Source organism: Mesoplodon bidens (assembly GCF_964165515.1).
Source record: "Mesoplodon bidens genome assembly, chromosome: 14".
Classification (NCBI taxonomy): Eukaryota; Metazoa; Chordata; class Mammalia; order Artiodactyla; family Ziphiidae; genus Mesoplodon; species Mesoplodon bidens.
The window spans coordinates 35,037,146-35,049,237 of record NC_138170.1 but is presented as its reverse complement, the minus strand read 5'-3'; the positions used below and the strand labels follow the sequence as shown (position 1 = coordinate 35,049,237).

General features: G+C 37.7%; 1 protein-coding gene across 4 annotated transcripts in view; it reads left to right on the top strand.

Annotated features, from left to right (window-relative positions):
* AFTPH (aftiphilin) overlaps nucleotides 1–12,092 on the top strand; it is a 64,715-nt gene that overhangs the window by 9,988 nt on the left and 42,635 nt on the right. The window contains exon 2 of one of the 4 annotated variants that reach the window (XM_081254523.1): nucleotides 2,544–2,684. The exons of the other annotated variants lie outside the window; for them this stretch is intronic. The gene's annotated coding sequence lies outside the window, so the exon portion shown is untranslated. The remainder of the gene's footprint in view (nucleotides 1–2,543; nucleotides 2,685–12,092) is intronic. 4 annotated transcript variants of the gene reach the window in all.

Sequence of the window (12,092 nt, the reverse complement as noted above, 5' to 3'; positions counted from 1 at the left end):
CGTATCCCCTGCATCGGCAGGCGGACTCTCAACCACTGCGCCACCAGGGAGGCCCAAATGTACAGATTTTAATCAGATAACCAGTGACCTTGGTTTCTGGAGGTGGAGAAAAGTTTCTGTTGTTGCTGCTGTTCACATATTCATTTCTTAGTGTTCAGCTGCAAGTGAAACTGTGATTAATTTTTTAAATGTGGGGTTTTTTCCCCCAAGAATTCTATAACATTTAAATTATATAAATAATTATAAATGTTTCAAGGATTAGTGCAGTAATTTAAATCTGATCCTTTAAGAAACTTTTCCAATATTCATTTTTAAGAAAAGTACTAATTTATCGTGAACTCTTTGTTTTTGAAATCTTAAGAGAGTTAAATGTCATAGTGATATTCTCATGTATGTATACTGACAGAACTTCAAGAAATATTTGTACAATCAAATCACTGTAAGTAAGGGCAAACTTTTTGTAAGAAAAAGTACTATTTCATTGATTTACCTATATTAATGAGTTCAGCAGTGAAGTTTAGAGATGTTTATGTTATCCCCAGAGTTATGAAGTCCAGTAATATTTATATTCTCTGGAAGCTTAACACAGTGGTTCTTAACCTTCGCTAACCATCAGAATTATCTTTGAAACTTTTTTTTAAAATACAGATATTCAGGCCCGTCCATTCTATTAAAAAAATACTTAATACAAAGCTAAGATTGGGACGCATTGGTTTATAGCCTACTAGAGGAGAAAAACATGGAAATAAATTTGATTCACTTTGTTAAATGTAATAAAAGAGATAGATATAAAGAAGAATTAATTCAGACACGCAACCTGACATAATGAAAAGAACACTGATTTTTTTAATGTTAGAGTCCTGCTGCATAACTCTTTGTGAGACCTTGAACAGATCTTTTGACCTCTCTGAGCCTATTCCTTTATCTAAAAATGGATGTTTGAGATTAAATTGGATAGTGTACGAATAAGTACCTTGCACAGTTCCTATCACATAATAACTTGATAAATATTGGTGATATCACTTCACAGCAAAACTCTATGCCTGAATAGGGTTTTGAAGGCTTAGTAAATGCGTTTTCTGGACAGATAAGAAGAGTAAATTAGAAGAAGTGGCGTATGTGACAACCTAGAGGTAATGTAGTGCCAGTGGAGAACCCAAGGGGTAGTGTTGTCTGGCTGGAGGAAAGAGGGAGTGTCTTAGCTATATGGCTAAGATAAGGAGTTTCAAGTGGACTACAGGAATCCTGGCCAAAAATAATGAGGCCCTGAAATACGATATTGGTCTTGGGATATTAAATACAGTAAGAGTTGTTAAGGACTTAATTTGTGGTTCGTTTAATTTGAGGGAGGGAGAGGGCAAAGAGGGAGCAGTCAGACATCCGGACTTAGAACTCAGAATATTATAAGAACAAGTGGTTTCTGTTTGTTCTTTGAGTAGAGGTTGACTTCAGTTTAGGAATTGGAGGATATGAGTTGTATTTGGGACATCCAGGTAGAGAGATTCAAAAAGGCAGTTGGGTAGGCAGAGGTTGGGCAGCCACAGATAGATAGAGGTTTGGCCATAGTGAACATATAATATCAAACAAAATGGGGAAGAGATAATATTCAAACAGAATGGGGAAGAGATCTCTCAGGGATAAGAATATGAGGAAGCCAAGGCCTGGGGAACATGGACATTTATGAGGCAAGCAGAAGAAGCACATCCACTGAAGGAGGAGAAAGAAAGGATATGATAGGTAGGAGGAGAATCAAGAGAGAATGCCTCTTCAGAAAGGCTTTTTCACTTAAAAATGTGTTTTAGACACCTTTCCCTATTAGCAATATAGCTTTATCTTTTTAAAAAATGGTTACAGTTTCTATTTACCCTAATTCCTTATTGATAGATATTTAAGTTGTTTTCAGTTGCTTCTTTATAAACAAACAATGCAGGAGTTAACATTTTGTGGAAATATCTTTGCATACTTATATGAATGCATCTGTCGAATACATTCTTGCAGGTGACATTGCTTAGTCAAAAGAATATGCATTATAAAATTTCTGATATATTACTAAATTGCCTGGAATATGTGAACCAATATATACTCCCACCAGTAGTGTCTTTAATTTTATCTTTAAAGTGGCTTACTTCCTAGATTGAGTGTCGTATGAATTTGAAAAATAAATAATATTTTTTATTTATTACTTTTATGTAAAATTCTGTAATGAGAAAGGGAATACTTTGATTTTATCAAATTACTTGGTTCATTCAAATAACATAATTTAAGAATGCATTTTGTCCTTCAATGCACCAGATCAAGGAGTTCTTTGTTTTAAAAGAAGCTCTGTTTCCTCTTCTTACATGCTGGAAGCAACAATTGGATTTAGAGGAAGTGGATCAGAAGGAAGGAGAATGATAATATTATTGTGAGGTGAATTAAACTTGAACAGAATTAATGGATGCAAACAGTTCTTGTCATTGTTGTAGACATAATGACATAACCAACACAAATTCTGTGCTAACATTTAGACAGAAATATTTTGATTTTTTTTTCTTCTTATATAGACTTTAAGCGATGGCCCCAAGACTGGAAAATGAGTTATTCTTATAAAGCTGATCATAGGAGAGTCAGTGCCTTAGAAAATACCCAGAAATACTGCAGAAGTTTTAAGTTGCCCTCAATTGTACTGCTTACATAATCTAAAGGTAAAGACTATGGACAAATTTCACAGCTTGTTTTTATTTTGTTTAATTACCTTACATTGTTCACAGTACCAGTATGGAACTACCCACTGCCTTTTCCTAACTTCAGTGATACGAACAATATTAGGGGGAAATTGTGGTTAATTTTGGTCATTTTCTCTAAATTCTTTAGTATCCTTTTTGTCAGACTTTGTTTTTTTTTTACACTTTGGGTTATGACCTGTTTCTGGTTTGTAAAATCCACTATAGGGGATCATGACCAGCTTTTAAGAAAGAATGCAATAGAACTAAAAATATCAAGAGTACACAGAGAGTAAGAGTAAATACTGAAACTTTTTTTTTTTAATGTGTATATTTCTACTGTGAGTTACAGAGGGGAAATTTTTGAAAAATTCTGCTTTATACAATAGGCTAATTCTCAAGTCATTTGTAACCAAAGGTATAATAGTACATTGTAAATAATAAATGTTGTCTGTTTTTTGTTTTTTTTCCTTTTTACCCTTTAGTCTTTCTACCTCTTAGGAGAAAGTAAAACTTTAAACCAAGCAATAACACCACTAAAAGGTCAACTAGCTAGAAATTTGTTTGTAATGGGAATTCCTTTCATAGTTTCCATGAAGTTATCAGTACAGGTAGATCCACTTGTGGTAGTACCTGTATATCTCTCTCTCTCTCTCTCTCTCACACACACACACACACACACACACACACACACACACACACACACACACACACACTCATGAGCACTGTTTTGGAATGTGTTTACATTTGATTTTTCGGATATACAAACCTTTTGTTTTATGATAATTTACCCCAAGAATGCCATTTATGTTATTGTCTGTGGATAATTTATGACTATTTCTAAGCCTGGTTCATTGTCTGGTTTCCTTTTGTTACCTCATGTGTCTCTAGGTCATCTTCTTCTCAATTGATGGGTGGTCAGGGAACAAATTAAAGTAAAACTAATAGTACTTGGGAAAGACATCATTTGTGAGGTAAATCTTCTGTTACATAGGTCATAGTTTAAGGCCAAATTTGTGAGTTTTAGATTATCTAGGACATTGCTTTCTTTCTCATTAGCTCAGATAATTGAATTCTAACTGCATTTGGTTGCAGTTTTATAACTTTAGCTAGATGCTTTTTCCTCCAAAAGGTGAGTTGCTCTCATGGTAGGCGTTATGATACAGAGAGTAACACTGTCAGGAGAAGGGCAGAGCTGCCAAGAGCTTCACAAGGTGTACAAATTTTAGTTACAGACTAAAATGATGTCTTTAGTTTTGAAAGCCCACAAAGTATGGTTTGGGGGTTGGTTAGTTTGTTTTTCCCAGAATACCCTGGGCTCTTGAGGTTTAACTTACCAGTCTTGACCAGAATGCTAATTTAAAACTTAACAGCAAGAAATTTCTTTCAAAGTATGTCAGCTGTTCATGTCAGCTGATTGCAAAATCTGTGGGAAGATTCACATGAAGTACTAAAGAAAGTTGCTGGGAGCAAAGAACAAGAGCAAGGGAAATTAGTTGACTGCCCAGAGTAGTATCACGCTCTGGTGACACCGGGTGACACTGGCTGACACCTCCACTTATGCAGAGAAACGGCCTCAGATTGAAGCAGATATTTATGTTATTTAGTCTGTTTAAACACACGAACAAATTTTTGTCCTTTGGCTGTTTTTTTCCCATAGCTGCATGGGAGTACCGTTCCTCTCCACACATTCTTTCCTCAGACAGGTTGCAGCAAAATGATTGGATTTGTTTTCTTTCATATGTGTCATATTTCAGACCAGCCTCTCTCAGATCACACTTACTTACCTTGATTGAACTTAGGTATTAGTTAGTTATTTCCTAACTTCTTTGGGTGAGCACGAGGAGACCAGAGCTAGGGTTATAAGAAATCCAGCGAGGGCATGGAGGAGGTGGCAGCTCAAGAGGGTCAGTGGACCAAATGCCCCAGCAAGAACAAAAGTAGTGTATTCAGTTGCTACTGTGAACCAGGCCCTGAGGATGCATTGGTCAACAAAAGAGGCCTGTGCCTGCACAACCTTTCTAGTCTTTTGAGCTCAAGTAAAGTACCTCTTGGAACAGCAGTTTCAGGGGAGTGGTAGGGTGAAGCCAGATTGTGCTGGGCTGAGGAGTGAGTATAGGAGGTTAGGAAGTAGGGATAGCAAATAGACAGGGCCCTTTCAAGAAGCTTGGTGGTGAGGAGGAGGAGGTGAGCTAAAAGGGCACAGAAGGGAGGGGTTTGTTTTGTTTTGCTCTGATTTGTTTGAGGATGGAAGATTCTTGAACATTGACAGACTGATGAGAAAGCATCAGTAGTAATAGAGAAATTCAAAAGAGGCCCCTGAGCAAGCAGTTGAGAAAGAAAACAGAAGGTCCAGGGATTATCTGTAGATAATACTGTGGATGTAAGCAAGATTTTAGTGAAGGGGCATGAAATTGAAGTAGTTTCTGCTTTTAGATTCTATTTTCAATGTAAAGTTTCAGGGATATTAGGGTGGAAATTTAGCGTGGCTAATTTATTCTGCAGCTATGTAAGAGCAGAGGGTACTGGGGGGAAAAATGGTTTGCTGAGGGCTAATGCATCTGCCTTCATTGCTGCTTCTGTTTCATTGCCTTTTTATCAACAGTTATCCAATGTCATTTATTCAGTTTCAAGTTGAAGTACCTTCTGGGAAAAATAGCTAGTAAACTCTCAAATATGGTCAGTTGATACTACAAGTTAAAGGTAAAACAGTTTCTAATGTTTTTATTTATCTTCAATTTTTACTGTGAAACTGTACAAATAAGTAAAATACCTCATGGATTTGCATAGAAGGTTAAAATATACAATGAAAGAAAAGCTCTTTCTTAGGAATTTTTGAAAACCAGCCTCTGTAAAGTAATAACTTTTATTGCTGTTTAGCAACATTCATTGAAGAGTGAATATGTGTTGCTGCTCACATTGTCATTTACCTTATATATAGTATATTTGTACTTTTGTGAGTCATCCGTATATTGAAACGAGGGAAGACAGATAATTTGGTTGTCACTTTTGGCAGTCTGGCCTTTTGAGGGTGGTCAACTTAGGTATAAAGATATTTTGCTGTTTATTTCTATTGTTTACCACGTTTTTACCACTTATGTACATTAAAATTGAAACAAATTCACTTCTTGGCATTTTTGTTGGTTATACTTTTTTTTTTTTTAGGTGGGGGCTGCATTGGGTCTTCGTTGCCAAGAGCAGGGGCTATTCTTCGTTGTGGTGCGTGGGCTTCTCATTGCAGTGGCTTCTCTTGTTGCGGAGCACGGGCTCTAGACGCGGGCTTCAGCATTTGTGGCTCGCGGGCTCTAGAGTGCAGGTTCAGTAGTTGTGGCACACGGGCTTCGTTGCTCTGCAGCATGTGGGATCTTCCCGGACCCGGGTTTGAACCCGTGTCCCCTGCATTGCAGGAGGATTCTTAACCACTGCGCCACCAGGGAAGCCTGGTTATACTTTCTTCATCTTAGCTCGTAAGCATCTTTTTTTCTCCTTCCAAATTGTTGTGGAAGTTTCAGAAAACTTTTAGGGAAGATTCTTGTAATTCTAATATTTGATGTCAATTATTTCTGTGATAGGACATTCTTCAAATATTTTTATTAGCTTGTTACTGACTCACCACTTACTAGTTATACTACTGTGAGGGATTATTTAACCTCTTTAAGCTTTTATTTCTTCATCTGTAAAATGAAGATAATCATTCCTACCTCATACTATAGTGTGAGGAATAAATGAGGTAATTCATAAGTGCTTTTCACATAGTATTGACACATAGGTAGTGCCCAATAAATATTAATATTGTTATTGATGGAAGCAGAGAATGAAAGTAATATTTTAAGTAATATTGCATATTATTGATACAGTTGATATCAGTGGTATCTTGGGTTTTTGTTTTTAAATTGGCAAGTTCTGAGGAATTCTGAAATCTGAAAAATGCTCAGCTTTGAGATTGTGGGAGTGTGATTAAGTAGCCTTAAAGTTTGCAGCCTATGTTGATGGGAGGATGATAGTCCTAAAAACAAACAAGCAACACCATCTTTCTCAATTCTTTACTAAAAAGCTTTTATTTTTAGGGGCTCTCTTTTTTTTCGTTAGCCGTGAGTGAGCTAATATGCTGAGGACAGACCACTCAAAAAGAGAAAAAATATTATCTTTTTCGTAGATTCTAAATATTAGAGGCGTGAAAACTTTTGTGACATCATATTCCAGTCATCTTTAGATGTATTGAAAACCAAAAAGTTAACTAAATTTAAATCTTCATATGGCTCAGAAGAAGGGCTTTCTCTTTTGTTTCTTTATGACAAGACGACTCTTAAGCAGGAATATGGGCAGGGCGGATTCCTTTACAGTGCATTTTGATAGTGATAGTATCTTAAAACTCCCATGAGGATATTACAGTAAAGATTTGCATAATTAGAACTACTGCAGTAGCAGGCAACATTTGTAATGCAAATTGATGTTGTTAATTGCTTATGTAATATTTTCATTCATTTTTCTAAAGAAAATACAGATTTTTTTCCATTCACCCAAATGATTTAACAAATGATTAATTATAAACCTCAAACACATTGTGGTAAAAAGGTAGTGCTTTTGTGTGTATGTGTGTCTGTGTGTGTGTTTCATTAAATGAGGCTTGTTAGTGTGGTTTGTACTACTTAAGTCAGTAGCATAACATCAGATACAATTGTTTGTCTTTCTTCTCCCTTTTCTTACCACTAACCTTTCTGCTTGTGTTCTTCACCACCACCACCCACTTCTGTCCCAGTCCCTATAAAAATAAGTTTGGAGCGAAGGGTCCTTGGTAAACCTGGATTGTATCATCTAGAGGTACTGTCTGGCCTTGAAAGTTGATGTACACATTGATAAAGCTGGGCTGATGTCCTGTAAAAGATGGGAATTTCTCTCTGGTGGGTTTTTAGCTTCTCTGGAAGGAACTCTCAATGTTTGATTCTGGGAGATTCCTAGAGGGCCTCTTAGAGACCCCACCACTATCACCAAATGTGAGCCCAAGGATCTTTGGGGTAGTTAACACTTTGTGTGTATGATGGAGGGTAGAGGGTTGGTCAAGGATTAACTCTCTCTTAGAGGAGTATGTGGAATCCTAATCCAACCAGGCACCTTCTTAGAAGCTTTTCTTCTTGTGGTCGTTCCTCTAACTTGAAAGTATCTACAGCCGTATAATTCAGGGTACTACTGGTGAGAACTTCTGGGTTTCCTTGGCCTGTTTCACTTCAAAACCTCCATCTTTTAACAGACTACTATTGGTCCCTTGAGTTGGTTCAGAGGATACAGTCTTAGTCCTTTAACCTTGGGCATTGTTTCCTATTTTCTAGGGACTGGTTATAGAAATGAGAAGTAAAGTCAACTTCATGTATCTTTAATGCGGTTAGTAATAGTTTTCTTTAATGATTTATTCTTTCAGTGACCTATGAAAGTATATGCAGAGTCATGTGAATGTTTGTGCCAACTAAGCAAACGTTGGCTTAGATTTTGTTAAGGGTAGACTATGATTTGAGCCACAGACTTGGTGCAAGTTCAAATGTGATGATAGTTTATAACTTACTGAGTGCACAGAATGTGCCAGGTACTTAAGGTCTGTTATCTTTAATACTTATAACAGTATTGAAAGGTAGGGACTGCTAGCCCCTTTTTATAGATAGGAAACTGAAGCTCAGAGAGGGCAAACTCACATAGTTAGTAAACGGGGAAACCAGAATCTGAACCTAAGATCTGTCTAAATCCAGATCCAACATCTTTCCCCCATAACATACTACCTCTTGAGGCATACATATATAGCCTTAAATCCCAGAATAAGGCAAGGTTAAACAAGCACAACTTTTTTTAATAGAATGGTATATTTGTAACTCTGATCATATATTCATTCACTTGTAACATAGCTGCTGTTAAGCTAAGTATGTTGATTTTCTGAGAAACACTTTTTGACGTATAGCATACACACAACAAAGCACACAAACCTTAAGTGTACAATGGGGTGAATTTTTACAAAAGTATGTGCCTGTGTAACTACTACCCAGGTCAAGAGATAATCACATGATCTCTGTTAGCATCCAACAGGCTCTTCTATGCCCCCTTCCAGTCAATACTCTACCGCCTCCCTATAAATAACCACTGTTCTGAATTACCACCATGGATTAGTTTTGCCTGTTTTGAAGTTCATAGAAATGGACTTATACAGTGTGTATTTATCTGGTTTCTTTTATACATTATGTCTGTGATAGTCATCCATGTTGTTGCACATAGTAATAGTTCTTTTCATTGCCGTGTTTGTCTATACCATGGTTTATCTTAACCATTCACCTGTTGATGGACATTTGGGTTATTTTCAGTTAAGAATAAAGTTGTCATGAGTCTTGTACATGTCTTTTAATGCATATATATATATATGTGGGGTATAAACCTGGTATAGTTTTAGTAGATACTTCCAAAGAGAATCCCAGTTGCTCCACATCTTTGCCATCAGTGGCTATAGTTTAAATTGTTCTAATTTTAGCCATTCTGGTGGGTGTGTAGTTGTGTTTTGTGGTGTGTTTATTTTGTTTGTTTCTTTATTTTGGCTGCATTGGGTCTTCATTGCTGCATGCAGGCTTTCTCTAGTTGTGGCGAGCAGGGGGTTACTCTTCATTGCGGTGCGCAGGCTTCTGATTGTGGTGGCTTCTCTCGTTGCAGAGCATGGGCTCTAGACGTGCGGGCTTCAGTAGTTGCAGCCCGCAGGCTCAGTAGTTGCAGCTCATGGGCTCTAGCGTCCAGGCTCAGTAGTTCTGGCACATGGGCTTAGTTGCTCTGTGGCATGTGGGATCTTCCCAGACCAGGGCTCAAACCCATGTCCCCTGCATTGGCAGGTGGATTCTTAACCACTGTGCCACCAGGGAAGTCCCTCTTGTTGTGGTCTTAATGTGCATTTCCCTGACGACTTTTCAAATGCTTATTGGCCATTTGGACATCCACCTTTGTGAAATACTCTTTTGTTTAAATATTCTGGCCATTTTTCTTTTAGGTCGTCTCACATTGATTTGTAGGAATTTTTTGCATATTCTGGATATGAGTTCTTTGACAGTTACATGTATTGCAGATATCTTCTTCCAGGCATTGGCTTGCCTTTTCATTCTCTTAATGTTGTTCTTTTGATGGACAGAAGTTTTTAATCTTAAGTCCAATTTATCGGTTTTTTTCTTACATGAGTAGTGCTTTCTGTTACTTGTTTAAAACATCTTGTTGGGCTTCCCTGGTTGCGCAGTGGTTGAGAGTTCGCCTGCCAATGCAGGGGACGCAGGTTCATGCCCCGGTCTGGGAAGATCCCACATGCCGCGGAGCAGCTAGGCCCGTGAGCCATGGCCGCTGAGCCTGCGTGTCCGGAGCCTGTGCTCCAGAATGGGAGAGGCCAAAAAAAAAAAATCTTGTCTTCCCTAAAGTCATGAAAATATTCTCTTAAACTATCTCCTAGGTTGATTGTTTTACCTTTCACATTGAGGCCTGCAAACTGTATGGAGCTGGCTTTTGGGTAAGATAATAGGTAGAGTCAAAGACCTTTCCCCCAGTTGATCTAGCACCATTTGTTGAGAAGGCTGTTCTTCCCCCCCGAACACTGCATTGGCATCTTTGTTATCATGTGGCCGTATAGCTTTATACCAAGGCTTGGTATCTGGTAGGTTAAATCCTCCAATTTTGTCCTTCTTGAGAAACTATTTTGAAATGGCTAGATAGTCTTAGATGATAGCCCAGTCCCTCTTCATTCCTCTGCCTTGCCAAGCCCACCTTGCCACTTAGCCCCAGAGCTTTCAGCCTGGAGACTCACCATCTTTTTTTTCTAAGACTATGTCAGACTTGAGGCTAGAACTCCTTAAGCAAATGTAGCTCCTCTTCTTGTGAGAGATTAATACTGAATCTCCTTCACTCATTATATGCCCTGTCACCTTGGCTGCTACTCTGGTACAGGGCTGCTCTGACCACCTTTAGGACTACCATTACTACTCAGTCTTGAGAGCCTTGTGTATACTATGACTTGAATCTTTCCCAGATATCCCCATTACTTGTTTACTCTCCTCTAACAGGTCTTGGAATAAGCAGACAAAAAAATGGCAAGTTGAGCACACCCCTTTCCCTGCAGACACACACACACACACACACACACACACGTGCACGCGCAAGTGCTTGTTCAGGTTGTAAAGAAATTGGATGATTGATTAGGACTCCTTTTGTGTGGAGTAAGTAGTTCATTAAGGATGAAGAAACATTTATTGAGGTTGTTGTGTGCCAGACACTGTATTAAAATAGCTCATCTATCTTTTTTTCTTTCTTCTGTTAAGTAGAAATAGCTACTTTAAAATCCATATTTTCCCGTGGTTAAAAAAAAAAAGTTAGATTTGTTTAAGTCAGACTTAATATGTAAATTCATTATACAAATAATACTTCAGTTAACAATGAACAAATATACTTCAGTTAACAAATTTTACTGAATTGCCCTGGGCACAGAAGAACTTTCTGAAAAATTTCAGGCCTCCTCCACACTGGCTTGTTGGCATTCTTGGCTGAGACTCGTGAGCAGTGGCGCTCTCTTAGGTTTCTGAAGGGTGAGTTGGGCCAGAGCCAAGACCTGCTGAAGGGGAATGTGCAGCCCACACTCTTCCCATCAGTAGGTGACACAGGTTTGAGGAATGTGGAAATGTTCAGTCTGGGGGGCTGATAGAGCCTGTTGCACCTAGGAGAAAGAGAGTACCTTGCCAAGGTGTGACAGGAAGAAAAACTACTTTGTGTTGTTGGATTGGTTACAAAGTTCCTGATTTCAGATCTTTATATTTGCCTTAACATCTGAGTTTGAAATAAGCCTTGAAATAATAAAATATTTTATTTTTCAAACAATGAAAAATTTTAGAAAAAGCAATAGATTAACCAAGAACAGATTCTACTTAAACATCACAGATGGTTCTTTAAAAATATAGTATTATGAGAATATAAAATGTACAGCACTCTAGAAAATAGTTTGGCAGTCTTTACAAAACTAAACATGCACTAACTTAGGACCCAGTGATTACACTCTTGGGCATTTATCCCAGAGAAATAAGAACTTATGTTCACACAAAAACCTGTACGTAAATGCTCTTAGCATCTTTATTATAAATACTATTTAAATGTACTATTAGTGTATATATTATTAATGTAGTATATATACTATTTATAATAGTAAAGTATAGGAAATAACCCATATGTCCTTCTGTTGGTCAGTGGTTGAACAAACTGGTATATCTGTACAGTGGAATACTACTCAACAATAAAAATAATTGGCCTACCGATGCACGTAATAACCATACATTGGACCTTAAGGGCATTGTAGTGAGTGAAAAAAGTCAACCTCAAAAGGTTACATGCTGTATGATTCCA